This window comes from Leptonychotes weddellii, chromosome 1 (genome assembly GCF_054177405.1).
Source record: "Leptonychotes weddellii isolate Sample4059 chromosome 1, ASM5417740v2, whole genome shotgun sequence".
Classification (NCBI taxonomy): Eukaryota; Metazoa; Chordata; class Mammalia; order Carnivora; family Phocidae; genus Leptonychotes; species Leptonychotes weddellii.
In genome coordinates, this window is record NC_138369.1 from 75,393,302 (window position 1) to 75,406,013 (window position 12,712).

General features: G+C 40.2%; 1 pseudogene; it reads left to right on the forward strand.

The window, feature by feature from the left end:
* Nucleotides 1-10,714: 10,714 nt before the first annotated feature.
* LOC115944739 (succinate dehydrogenase [ubiquinone] cytochrome b small subunit, mitochondrial pseudogene) lies at nucleotides 10,715-11,703 on the forward strand (annotated as a pseudogene).
* Nucleotides 11,704-12,712: the final 1,009 nt, after the last annotated feature.

Consider the following 12,712-nt stretch of genomic DNA (forward strand, 5'->3'; position numbering starts at 1 on the left):
ATCTAAACTAGATGATGGGGAACCTGGCTGGCTCAGTCGGAAAAGCATGTGACTCTTGATCTTGGGGTTGTGAGTTTTAGCCCCACGCTGGGTGTAGAGATTACTAAAAAAAAAAAAAATTAAATATAAATAGATAATAAATAAGATAGATGATACTGTGAGCCCACCAGGCCCTGGGACATTGTTGGCGTAAGAACTCTTTAGTCATCCAGCCACAATTTTCAGCTGACCAAGAAGATGCTATAGGTCTTTTTTTTTTTTTTTTAAGATTTTATTTATTTATTTGACAGAAAGAGAGATAGTGAGAGCAGGTACACAAGCAGGGGGAGTAGGAGAGGGAGAAGCAGGCTTCCCACCGAGCAAGGAGCCTGATGCTGGACTCGATCCCAGGACCCTGGGATCATGACCTGAGCCAAAGGCAGATGCTTAACGACTGAGCCACCCAGGCACCTGGTGCTAAAGGTCTTATTAGAGCTCCTGAACTCTGCTAAGGAGGCCCAAGGGTCAAGGCTTCAAAAGATCTCTAGGATGATCTGCTCATAGCCTGAAAGACTCTCATCCACAAACCATCTTAGATGACTCCATTTAAACCTGTAACCATTGGAGCACCTGACTGGCTCGCTGGGGGAATGTGCAAGTTTTATCTCTAGGTCATAGATTTGAGCCCCATGTTGGGTATAGATATTACTTTTAAAAAATAAAATAAAATAAAATTATAAAAAAAAAACCTAACCATAATCATCAGAGACTTTAAGAGTTAGGAATAGGCCAAGGTGATGTGAAGATCTAATAATCGGTTTCCAACTCTAAATCTTTTTTTTAAGATTTTATTTATTTGACAGAGAGGGAGAGAGAGAGAGAGCACAAGCAGGGGGAGCAGCAGAGGGAGAGGGAGAAGCAAATGCCCTGCCGGGTAGGGAGCCCAATGTGGACTTGATCCCAGAACCCTGGGATCATGACCTGAGCCGAAGGCAGATGTTTAATCAACTGAGCCACCCAGGCGCCCCCCCCAACTCTAAATCTAAATAGGGACATTCTGGCAATGGATTTCATTTCAGACTGCTCCCCTCTCCCAAACAAAAACACTACCCTATTTGTGACTATCCTCAAAAAAAAAAAAAAAAAAAATATGTTCCCTCTCCACCACTGTCCTCCTCCAACATATGTACCAGCTACTGCCTCTTCGATCATCAAGGAAATCATGTCTCTCCATAGAATAGCCAACAACACAATCCCTAACTCTAGTAGCTTCTTTATATTTTTATTGTGTAGAATGCTACTCAAAGACCTCAAAAAAAATTCCATCTGCCTTCCCAGACTTCCTAGACCATTTATCTAATAGAGCACAAAATTTGGATTCAGAGATTCTCTACTTGTGCAGCTGCTGAGACAGCACTCCTAATAGTTAAAGGCAGATCCAGTTACCATAACAGTTCAATATAATTCCCAGCAACCTCTATCCAGAACGTTCCCTTCCACAACAATTAGGAGCCCATCTGTAGCAGCTATGACTACAGCCATACTATGACTATAACCATACTAAAGACTAGAGGACCTCTGCTAGGAACACTTCTGGAAAACAGAAATAGTCTGCCCCATCACCTGTATTCCAGCACCCCTCTTCCATGTGCCTCCACCATGTGCTGGCCACCAAGCTCTCATCCCCCACTTCATACCCCCGGGCCAAGCCTCAGTAAACCAAGATGGAGAAGATGTAGTGGGCTTCCAAGGACATCAAAGCTTGATCCAGTCCTTGGTTCACTAGGAAGAGAGTGGATGAAAGAACAGTGATGAAATTCTGCTTCTTACCTTGGAAACAGATGATAACAGACCACAGAAAGCCAAATGAACAAAGGAAATAAATGGAAACACATCTCACACTGTCCCTTTAAGTGTGTTGACTTTCCTGTGCATTGCTGTAGAGCAGACAAAGGAAAGCACGGAACAGGCAACAGCATACCTCAAGATTTTCCCCATAATACCCCCTCACATGCCTGCGCATGGCATTTAGGTAGATCTTCCTCTTTGCTTTGGATTTCTTATTCAAACACAGTAAGTACCACACCATGTCCTTCCATTGTCCCCCCACCACACACACACACACACACACACACACACACACTCCTTCATCTGTCAGGTCATAGAGACTTAAAAAGGCTGAGCTGGCTACTCTCTTCACTCCTAACCTTTTCCACTAAAGTAGAAAATTGAAAATATAGAATTTTAAAACTATTCTTCATGTGTGAGCAAGATTCTTCCTGCCCAGTTCAATACCTTAGATTCAGGGTAACTTTTGCCATGCCTGACTGTGGGTTCCAGGAAAGACCTACACTACAAAGAAGCTCATTCCCTCATATCCAAGAAGGCTAAGCTTTCTTACGGCAGCAATTAACATCCATCTGTGTTCTTCTGTTAATGTAAATCCAGCACATAGGTAAGGACTTGGCAGAGTGACAGAGGGTATCTTTGTCTAGGGGTAAAAGTAACTTATTAAGAAGATATAAAGGGATGGGGTGCCTGGGTCGCTCAGTTGGTTAAGCGACTGCCTTCGGCTCAGGTCATGATCCTGGAGTCCCGGGATCGAGTCCCGCATCGAGTCCCGCATTGAGTCCCGCATCGGGCTCCCTGCTCGGCGGGGAGTCTGCTTCTCCCTCTGACCCTCCCCACTCTCATGTGCTCTCTCTCATTCTCTCTCTCTCAAATAAGTAAATAAAATCTTTAAAAAAAAAAAAGAAGATATAAAGGGAGACAGACAGGTGTTCTTTGAATTAATGGTAAAAAAACCGTCTAGAGGTTTTATTTAGTAGCATTATTTTAAATGCGCTGGTTTGGGAAGTTTCTAGTTTTTCAGAGGAAGACCTTTGAATGTAGCCTCAAATCCTGAAGTAGAAGGTAACCTTACTAGAAGCTTTCAAAGATTTCAGAGCTTTGTGCCTGGGTTTTTAATTATCTCTCGCCAGTTGTAAACTTCAACCAAGTTACAGAAGAGCTACTGCCCTGCTGGCTAAGGCCGGTGAGCAGGCCATTGCTGGAGAGACGGATAAATCATTCTTGATCTGGCCAAAATTCTCATCACGCTTTACAGCCATTGATCCATGGAAACCAAATTAATAGCACAAGTAAGAAGGCGAGGCATTCAATGTGGGTTATTTGCCAAATGGCCACAGCTCTGGCAGGCATGCATTTGGTGTTGATGTCTGTTCTGGACATGTTTTTAGCATTTAAAGCTGGCCCATGAATCCAGTGGCTGGGACTCCAAGCAACTCTCCTTTTGGGCCACCCTCCACATCGAATCATCACAGTTTGGTCCCCTTCCCCTGGAATCCTTCATTAAGCCCTTGAATAGGATGATGCAATTTTTTTTTTTTTAAGATTTTATTTATTTGTCAGAGAGAGAGAGGGAACACAAGCAGGGGAGTGGGAGAGGGAGAAGCAGACTCCCCACTGAGCAGGGAGCCCGATGCGGGGCTCAATCCCAGGACCCTGGGATCACGCCCAGAGCTGGAGACAGACACTTAACCAACTGAGCCATCCAGGAGCCCCAGGATGATGCAATTTTATATGAAAACCACTAAACACAATTTCCACGGGACCCATTTCACATAATATAGGTAACTCAGGTATTTTAATGTCTAAATAAGGCCCAATGGAAATGAGACTCTTAAGATTTTTAAATTTTAGGACATATTAGCAAAAATTGTGCTCAGGATGAGAGTACTCATGTGAACTAGAATAAAATGGGAAAATAACCAGGAAACCAGACTTCTGAGATGGCAAATTAACTGACATCTGTTCAACTTGGCAGGACTCCTTGAGGTAAGGCTCGCACCTGGCACAGCCAAAGAGGCTTGTTGATTAAATGAGCCTAAATCACCAGCCCGATCTTGGATAATAAACCTCCTCTTGTTTCTTTGGGCCGTACCCCCAACTCCACTGATTATTGCCAGATAGGCCTTGGCGCTGCCCTGAACCATGCTTTCACAATCCTGGCCATGACTTTGGATCCTCCCAATGACTACCTTGCATCTCTGACCTGGCGATGACTCCACGGACTACATGGTTCAAGCACCCTCCTACCTTGACTATGTTCCCAGGCTCTCCTTCCAATGCCACCTTTAACCACGGAGCTCCCCACTGGTTCAGCCCAACAGCAGCTACCTGTGGAATTTGAAAGGCACTGGGGAAGTCTCCCTCCTCTTTCCTTGCTTCTCTATAGAAGCTTTCCTAACATGTTCATGTAGAATTAGCAACTCCTTCTTTTATGCTCCCACTGTACCCTTGTAAATTTTTTTTAATTAATTGATTTACTTATGTGGTTATTTCCCCTACTCAACAACTTCTTCTTCTTCTTCTTCTTTTTACTTTATTTTTAGAGAGAGTGTGTGTGTGCAAGTGGGGAGAGAGGGGCAGAGGGAGATGGAGAGAGAGAGAATCTCAAGCAGGCTCCACGCCCAGTGCAGAGCCCGAGGTAGGGCTCAGTCTCAGGACCCTGAGATCATGACCTGAGCCGAAATCAAGAGTTGGACGCCTAAATGACTGAGCCACCCAGGTGCCCCTCCCCTACTCAACTTCTTACTGGCAGATACTAAGTATCGTTTAACTTTTTTATTTTCCCATTGTCTTGTACAGGGCATCCGCTCATGGTCCATCATAAGTCATAATAAATGCTTGATGAGGGGCGCCTGGATGGCTCAGTTGGTTGAGCGACTGCCTTCAGCTCAGGTCATGGTCCCAGGGTCCTGGGATCGAGCCCCGCATCGGGCTCCCCGCTCCACGGGAAGCCTGCTTCTCCCTCTCCCACTCACCCTGCTTGTGTTCCCTCTCTCGCTGTCTCTCTCTCTGTCAAATAAATAAATAAAATCTTTAAAAAAAATAAAAAAATAAAAAAATAAATGCTTGATGAATGAATGAATGAATGAATGAAAGTTTTCATAATACAGTCATCTTTTCCCCAACACCAAGCCGAAATTCTGTTAGCACTTGAATCATTTTCACTTAAATCACCCTAAAGTTACTGCTATGTCTATCATTCATGCAAAATATCACATCTACTTATAGGAATGTCATTTGAACTTTCTAAGTTCTCCACCCAAGATAAGAACATTGAGTTCATATAGTATATTTTTCCTTATGTGTTTTTTTGCAATGATTAATTATAACTGACATTCAGGACCTACTGTGCCCCAGGCACTGTTCTTAGTACTTACATATATTAACTTCATAAATCATTACTACAACACTATGGAGTAGGTACTGTTGCTATCTTGAAGAAAGGAAATCTAGGATGGTTCATAAACTTTTTCAAGTGGATAAAGCTACTAAGTGACAGAACCAGAAATCAAACTAGTAGCTGATTCCAGAGCCCCACTCTTCCCCACAACATTGTCCGCCTCTGGGAATAATCTGTTCATCTACCCAAAGCACCAGAGAATGAAGACATACCCTCAAAGACTGTAAAGAGAGAAGTGGAGATGCTGAAAAGCAAAGTTAGGAGTATGAAGGCAAGCCCAAAGTCTAAATGTGTAAGCCCAAACAGATTCCAGTGTCTCTGTTCTCTTTCTTTTTATGTCTCCCCTTGAGCTTGTTTTCTTATTTTTCCTCTTTAGTCTAGTTGATCTGCCTTATATTATTCTCTTGGATATCTGACACAAGAAATGCACAGGAGAAGGGGAAGGCAAATGGATTTAAGGTAAAAACATAAATTGAGGAGAAGGATACTGAGGACCATCAGTGTGTAGTACCTCCTGCCCCAACTATCCCCATTATAGTCAGCACCCTCTGACATTTTCAAGAGCACTGCCCTACAACTCACAGAAAAAAAAAAAAGAAAAAAACAATGGCCAACAAATATATGAAAAGATATTCAACTTCATTAGTAATCAGGCAAATAAAAATTAAAGCATCAATGAGGTTCTATTTCATACCCATCAGATTGACAAATATTTAATTTTTTTAAAAAGGATTTTATTTATTTGACAGAGAGAGAGAGAGCGAGAGCAGGAACACAAGCAGAGGGAGAGGGAGAGGGAGAAGCAGTCTTCCCTCCAAGCAGGAGCCCAATGCGGGGCTCGATCCCAGGACCCTGGGATCATGACCTGAGCTGAAGGCAGACGCTTAACGACTGAGACACCCAGGCACCCAGATTGACAAAAATTTAAGTCTGATAACACTAACTATGGGGAAATAGGAACTTTCAACCCCTGCTGATGAGCATATAAATTAATATATAAAACCACATCAGAGAGCAATTTGGCAGTATCTAGTGAAGTTGAAGATTTAAGATACCCTGTGTCCCCAGAAATTCTGCTTCTATGTATAATCCGAGATAAACTCTCCTACAGGCATATTCGAGGATGTTATTGTGTTGCAATAGGGAAAAACGAGAAACATAGTTTACATTAATAAGAGAATACATAAATATATTCATGTATATGCAAATGATGGACTACTATGTACCAGTAAAGTCAAAAAACTTGATATATCAATATAGACAGATTCCAAAAACAAAATGTTCAGTGAGAAAAGGAAGTTAGTGGATGAGATGCCATACAGTATGATAACATTTATAAACACTTTGAAAACATACAACAATTCTAAGTATTTTTCATAGATATGTACATATAAAACATAAGCATAAAAATATGCACAGGGAGAATACATCAACACTGGAGCAGTGGTTGCTTCTAGAATGAGAGAGGTCAACAGGGCTAGTGTAGAGAACAAAGAGGACCATATGCTTAATATTGTCTTTTTAAAAATGGCCTAAGGCAAATATGACAAAATAATAAAAATCTGTGAATTTTAGATAGTGACAGATGTTTGTAACATTACCCTTTTTTGTTTTTCTGTGTGTTTAAAATATTTCACTGAAAAAATCAAACATTTCCCTATACTAAACAGTCTCAAAGGGGTTAAACACAGAGTCTAGGAAGAGAAGCTGCAATTAAGGGCAAAGAGGCTTGAGGACATAAATGGACCCAGACAGCAACAGTGCTCCAGAGACTGAATTATGCCAAAGCTCAGCTATGCATCACCTAGAGGAGAGGGTGGTTCCTCTTCAAGGCCAGTCGTGGTTATTTCCCAGCAAGAAAGATAGTTTGGATGTCAGACAACCTTTTATTTCTCTTAAAGTCAGGTAGAGTTTCTATGATTCACGTTCTAACAGTGCTTGTCTTTGGTAAATCTTGCCACCCACACAGGTATGAGACTAACAGTATTAAAGAAAATTCAATTTCCAGTGAGATACAGTAGGCACAGACTACAGAACAAAATTCCTTAAAGCAAGCCAAACCAAATCCTTTTGGTTGCAAAATTCTTATTTCCTTTGTGGTCTTTTCTGACATCCAGATTCTTGTTGTTAGCAGACTTCAAAAATATATCTTTTGAGGACTTGGGAGCCAACTTGAAGAGTTGTCCCAAAGATGAGACAATTTTAGGATGAATAAGGGTAATATCTATGGGAGGTCTGAGCACATCAATAATGTTGAAATTCATGAGTTCATTATCACATACATACGTGTGTGCGTGCACACGTGTGCACACACACACAGCTAGTTGGTCACCTTGGAGATGCTATTCATTTTGAAAATTAGTAAGTGAAAGGAAAGAATTCTTTAACCTGCCTTTCCTATATGGACTATATACTACATAATCAAATAACAGATGAGGTAAAATTTCTCTTTATAAATGATTTCCAACAAATAAATGAAGAAGAAATGCGAGGATGGGAATATTACTTTTTGCAACCCCTAAAGATTAAATCATCTGAACATTAAGCATCTATAGTGGCTCAGGGCATAAAAGAGAGACAATAGGACATTATGTGCCTCCTAATGAAGAATATACCCCCAACTCTGAAATGATCTTACTAAAACAATTAAATCTGAGTCTGACTAAGCCTCAAGAACCAAATGCCGATTTATAGGAATAACAGAGAGCAGAAGAACATGTTCAAAAGGGAGTATAATCAGCAAATCCAGGCTGTGGGCAGCTATAGGAGTGATCATCATGTTTCTAGAACAAATAAGCAAAGAGAAAAACAAGAGAGATAAAGAGGAAACCTGTAAATTAAGACTCAAAAATCAAGCCTTAAAACAAAAACACGCAAAACGACAGAATTCAGTTTCAAGTCTAGCACACTTGGGCTATAAAGCTGTAAGGAAAAATAAGGAAGCAAATATCATAAAGTCAAGATAGTGCTTAGTCTTGAGGGAAGGATGAGTTGAGACTGGGACAGAACATGTGTAGGCAAGTCTCTGTCTTCTGATATGAATGGTGATTTCGGGAATGTTAGCCTTATAATTCACTAAGCTGTATGAACCATTGGTTAAAGACAAAGAGCCTGTAGAACATAAATATTGCAATATAACAAGGTGGTGGGGTGAAAAAACTATAATAATACTAATTTGCCTCGTGTAGAACTTCAATAGATCTGTAAATTGCATGATTCTTATCAAAAGCTTTGAAGGCACATCAAGTAATTACAAAAACTGTTAAAAAGAGGGAGTATAGCGGCAATTATTTTCCCTTTGGCTGGAATGTAATTTAATTCACTGGATGTAAATACTGTGCATACCTGCCATGTGTTATTTACCAAGAGAAGTTTGAAACCTTGTCTCCTATCCTGTCATTAAGAAACAAAACATTAAAAGATAAACACAAATCTGTTGATATCTTAAGCTGCAAAAATGCAAGAATTCCACACATTAGGTCATGAAAAGAACCTGAGCTCTTTCCGATGATATAGGACAAAATTAAATTTCACTTTCACACTTTAGTATATACTTGACCTCAAAGCCAAACACTGTGTATAATATGTCACATCCTAATTTATTAGGAAAAATCATAATACAGAATTAAAAGTAAATTAAACAGCATGCATTCATTGTTAATTGGGGAATAGGTAAGATTTGTCTCCATATATTACTGACATTAAGGAGTGTATTTAAAATAAACTCTGTAATACCATAGTTATATATTTTTGCTTTAGTTCACTCAATTACAGTATAGCATAAAAGTGATTTTAAAAATCCAAAAAGGATTTGCAAGATTATATATTTCTATAAAAGGGTTCCAGAATTCTTTTTTAAAGGCAGAGCTAAGAAGAGTCTGGCAAATGCCAGTCTCTAGAATAATAACTCTTCTCTTAACTTGTATAGAGAATCTTTCATAATCTGATCCTACCTGCCCTTTACCTTCTTCCTATTCCAGCTATTTTATCCCCACAAATTTCTTGGGCCCTAAAACCTCTCTAACACTAAATGTCATACTAGTTTCCAAACCTGCCCAATCTCTCCACAGCTCTTTCATTTGCATTTGCTCTTTCCTGACATTTTTCTCTAATTCCAACTATCAACCTCCTATTCGTATATTGGGTCCCTGTGCAAATGTCTGTTTTTCCTGTTTTTGCCTGATGGAGCGAGTCAATCTCTCCTCTGTGGTCCCTCAACCTGTGTCTTGACTTCTGTTACTACAAATATAGCACCATATTGTAATTTATCCCTTAGAACGTCTGCATCCACCCAGGGTTGTCAGGTAAAACACAGGGTGCCTAAATTTGAATTTCAGCTAAGCAACAAATAATTTTTCAGTAGAAGTATATCCCGTGCAATATTTGGGACATACTTATGCTAAAAATTTTTATTTGTTGTTTGTCTGGAATTCAAAGTTAACTAGGCTCTCTATATTTTTATGTGCTAAGTCTGGCAACCCTAGTCTCCACCATAAGACCATAAGCAACTTAAAACTATGTTTTCTTATGATGCCATTTTGGAGTATGTGTGTGTGTGTGTATGTATGTCTATGTGTGTGTACACATGTGTATGATTATCCACATTCTAGAAGGATACAAAGGAAACTACTAATAATGGTTATCTCTGAGAAGAAGTCTTGAGCTTGGAGAAACAGTGACTTTTTCTTCTGTACTATTTAACTTTCTATCATTAACATACATTAATATTGCAATAAGAATTCATTTTTTAAAAAAGATCATAAGCAAGTCAGGAGTAGGAAAAATTATTCTTCTTTATATCCACATAATGGTTGGCATATTTCCATAGTTTTCAGCAAATGTGAGTTGAATAAATGATGATTGAAGTGGGACTCTTAGGAGAGCACTTTGTGAAATCTACACTGCAATTTGTTCAGCAAGTACCTATCAGGCACTTACAGGGGCCCATGCACTGTTCTAGCAGCAGCAATAAAGCGCTTTTAAATATGCACCAACAATCTAATGTTGCAGCTTTTAAATAATTCTTCCTGGGCTCTCAACTAATGGATTGTCAGGAGGTTGAATGGTTGTGTCCAGTCCTTGATTGTATGGTTTCATTTTCCTCGTTGACCATGAACCAGGCAAAGACCCACTCATTCTTGTGGTGTTTACATCCTGATGGAGATAGATGTAAAAATGATAGAAAGTAAACAAATATGTCAATAAGATAATTGCAGATAGTTATAAAAGTGTTCTAGAAACAACCAAGCAGGGTAAGGTGATGAAGAGTGAAGGTGTCTCTGAGGAGGTGTTATTTGAGATGAGATCTCACTGATGAGAAGGAGTCAGTTGTGACAATCTGGGGAAAGAATTTCAAATTAAATGCAAAGCAAAACAATGCCGGTGAGGAGGAGCAAGCTAGTAGTGTTCGAGAAATAGAAAAAAAGACTGCATACAGTGCCAGAGTTCCGCAAAAGACAATACAGGCATATGAAAACATGCTATCGTTAGCATGCAGACAAATGTAGATGAAGACCACAATCAGATACCTCTACACAGCCACTAGAGTAACAAACATTTTTAAATCTGGGGGTGACCTTGAGCCTTCAGAAGAGCGATCGATGGTGAGTCTCTGGAGGCTGTGTGTCCTGTGCGGTGCACAAGGGGACCAAGTTCTGTCTCCATGAATCCCAGTGGCCAGACCTGCTCATGTCTCAGCATTTCTCCACAACAAACCTATCCCAGGATGGTGTAGAACACAGCACAGTGACCTGTCACCAAACCACCGTCCCGGTTCTAAGGCTGCCTCTCTCCACCGGACTGGTGAGAGGGTGGTCAGTGTTTTGCTCTTGGGCCTAATTCCAGCTGCTTATTTGAATCCTGGCTCTGGGACCTTGGACAAATGGTTACTATGTTGAAGGGGACGCTTTGCAGGCAGCTGCCGGGGCAGGCGTTTTGGCACTCTCTGCTCCCATCCTCACTGGGCTTTGTTATTTCAACTATCATGATGTGGGCATCTGCAAAGCTCTTGCCATGCTCTGGAAGCTCTGCCCTTTTGACTTACAACCTTTTGAGAATGGATTATACACCCCTTTGCTTCTGCTTGGTCATGCCGTTCAACTCACAATAAGGAGGAAATAACAGATAAGCCCACGGGTAAGACAGGCCTCTTCTGATCACCTGGTTATTTTTTAGAATTTAGTCTCTGAGGAAAAGGTTCTAGAGGAATTGTATCCAAGAAATTTGGAGACTGAGTTCCTTATTCTGCTGAGTTTATGGGGTTGTCTCCCAGCTTCTCACAGAACTCATAGTATAACTAAACACTATATATGAGCTTTTGCCTCTTAGTTTATCAAATTCTTGAAGGGAATTCAGCTTTATTACTATCAATACCTGATCAAACTTCTGTTTTTGTCCTGAGAATGGTGGAGAAAGGGCAAGACTGTTAATTCACAAGTAAAGACTTTGCAGAAAATCAGTCAGTGTTTAATTTTTGAAAACTCCTCTCTCTATTCAGTTGATACCAGTTACTGATGGTTATATGTCCTAGGGAAACTAAAATTAGGAAATACTGATATTTCACATTACTAATTTCTAAATCCCAGGAAGAAGAGCCTGGAGAAGCTCCATGTAGGGAAGAGATTCCCTTAGAGATGTCTCAAAATATTACAGATTCTAAAATGAAACTTAATCCTCAAATGTGTTTATTTTACTTGTCCTAAAATGATCTGTCCACAAATATAAAACTGTAAGTAATAAATTATTTTCCCACTGTAGGAATTTCTTTTCTTTTTTTTAAAGATTCTATTTATTTATTTGTCAGAGAGAGAGAAAGAGAGAACGAGCAAGCACAAGTAGGGGGCGAGGCAGGCAGAGGGAGAAGCAGGCTCCCCACTGAGCAGGGAGCCCGATGCAGGACTCATCCTAGGACCTTGGGATCATGACCAGAGCCGAAGGCGGTTGCTTAACCTACTGAGCCACCCAGGCGTCCCACTGTAGGAATTTCTAATGTGAAAATAAAGATTTTTTTAAAATAAAATGCTATATAATAAAAATTTTTTAAAAATTTTACATCCGGGCGCCTGGGTGGCTCAGTTGGTTAAGCGACTGCCTTCGGCTCAGGTCATGATCCTGGAGTCCCTGGATCGAGTCCCGCATTGGGCTTCCTGCTCGGCAGGGAGTCTGCTTCGTCCTCTGACCCTATCCTCTCTCATGTGTTCTCTCTCTCTCATTCTCTCTCTCCCAAATAAATAAATAAATAAATAAAATCTTTAAAAAAAAAAAATTTTACATCCAACAATATTAAGTGTTGGTGAGGATGTGAAAGAACTGAAAATCTCATACCCCGCTAGTGGGCATACACAATGGTAGAACCACTACAAATAGCAGTGTTCTTACAAAGTTAAACATGCATTTACCGTACAGTCATATGTATTTGTATGTGTGTGTGCATATATATATATTTATATATACATGTGAGTATATATGTGTGTGTATATACCA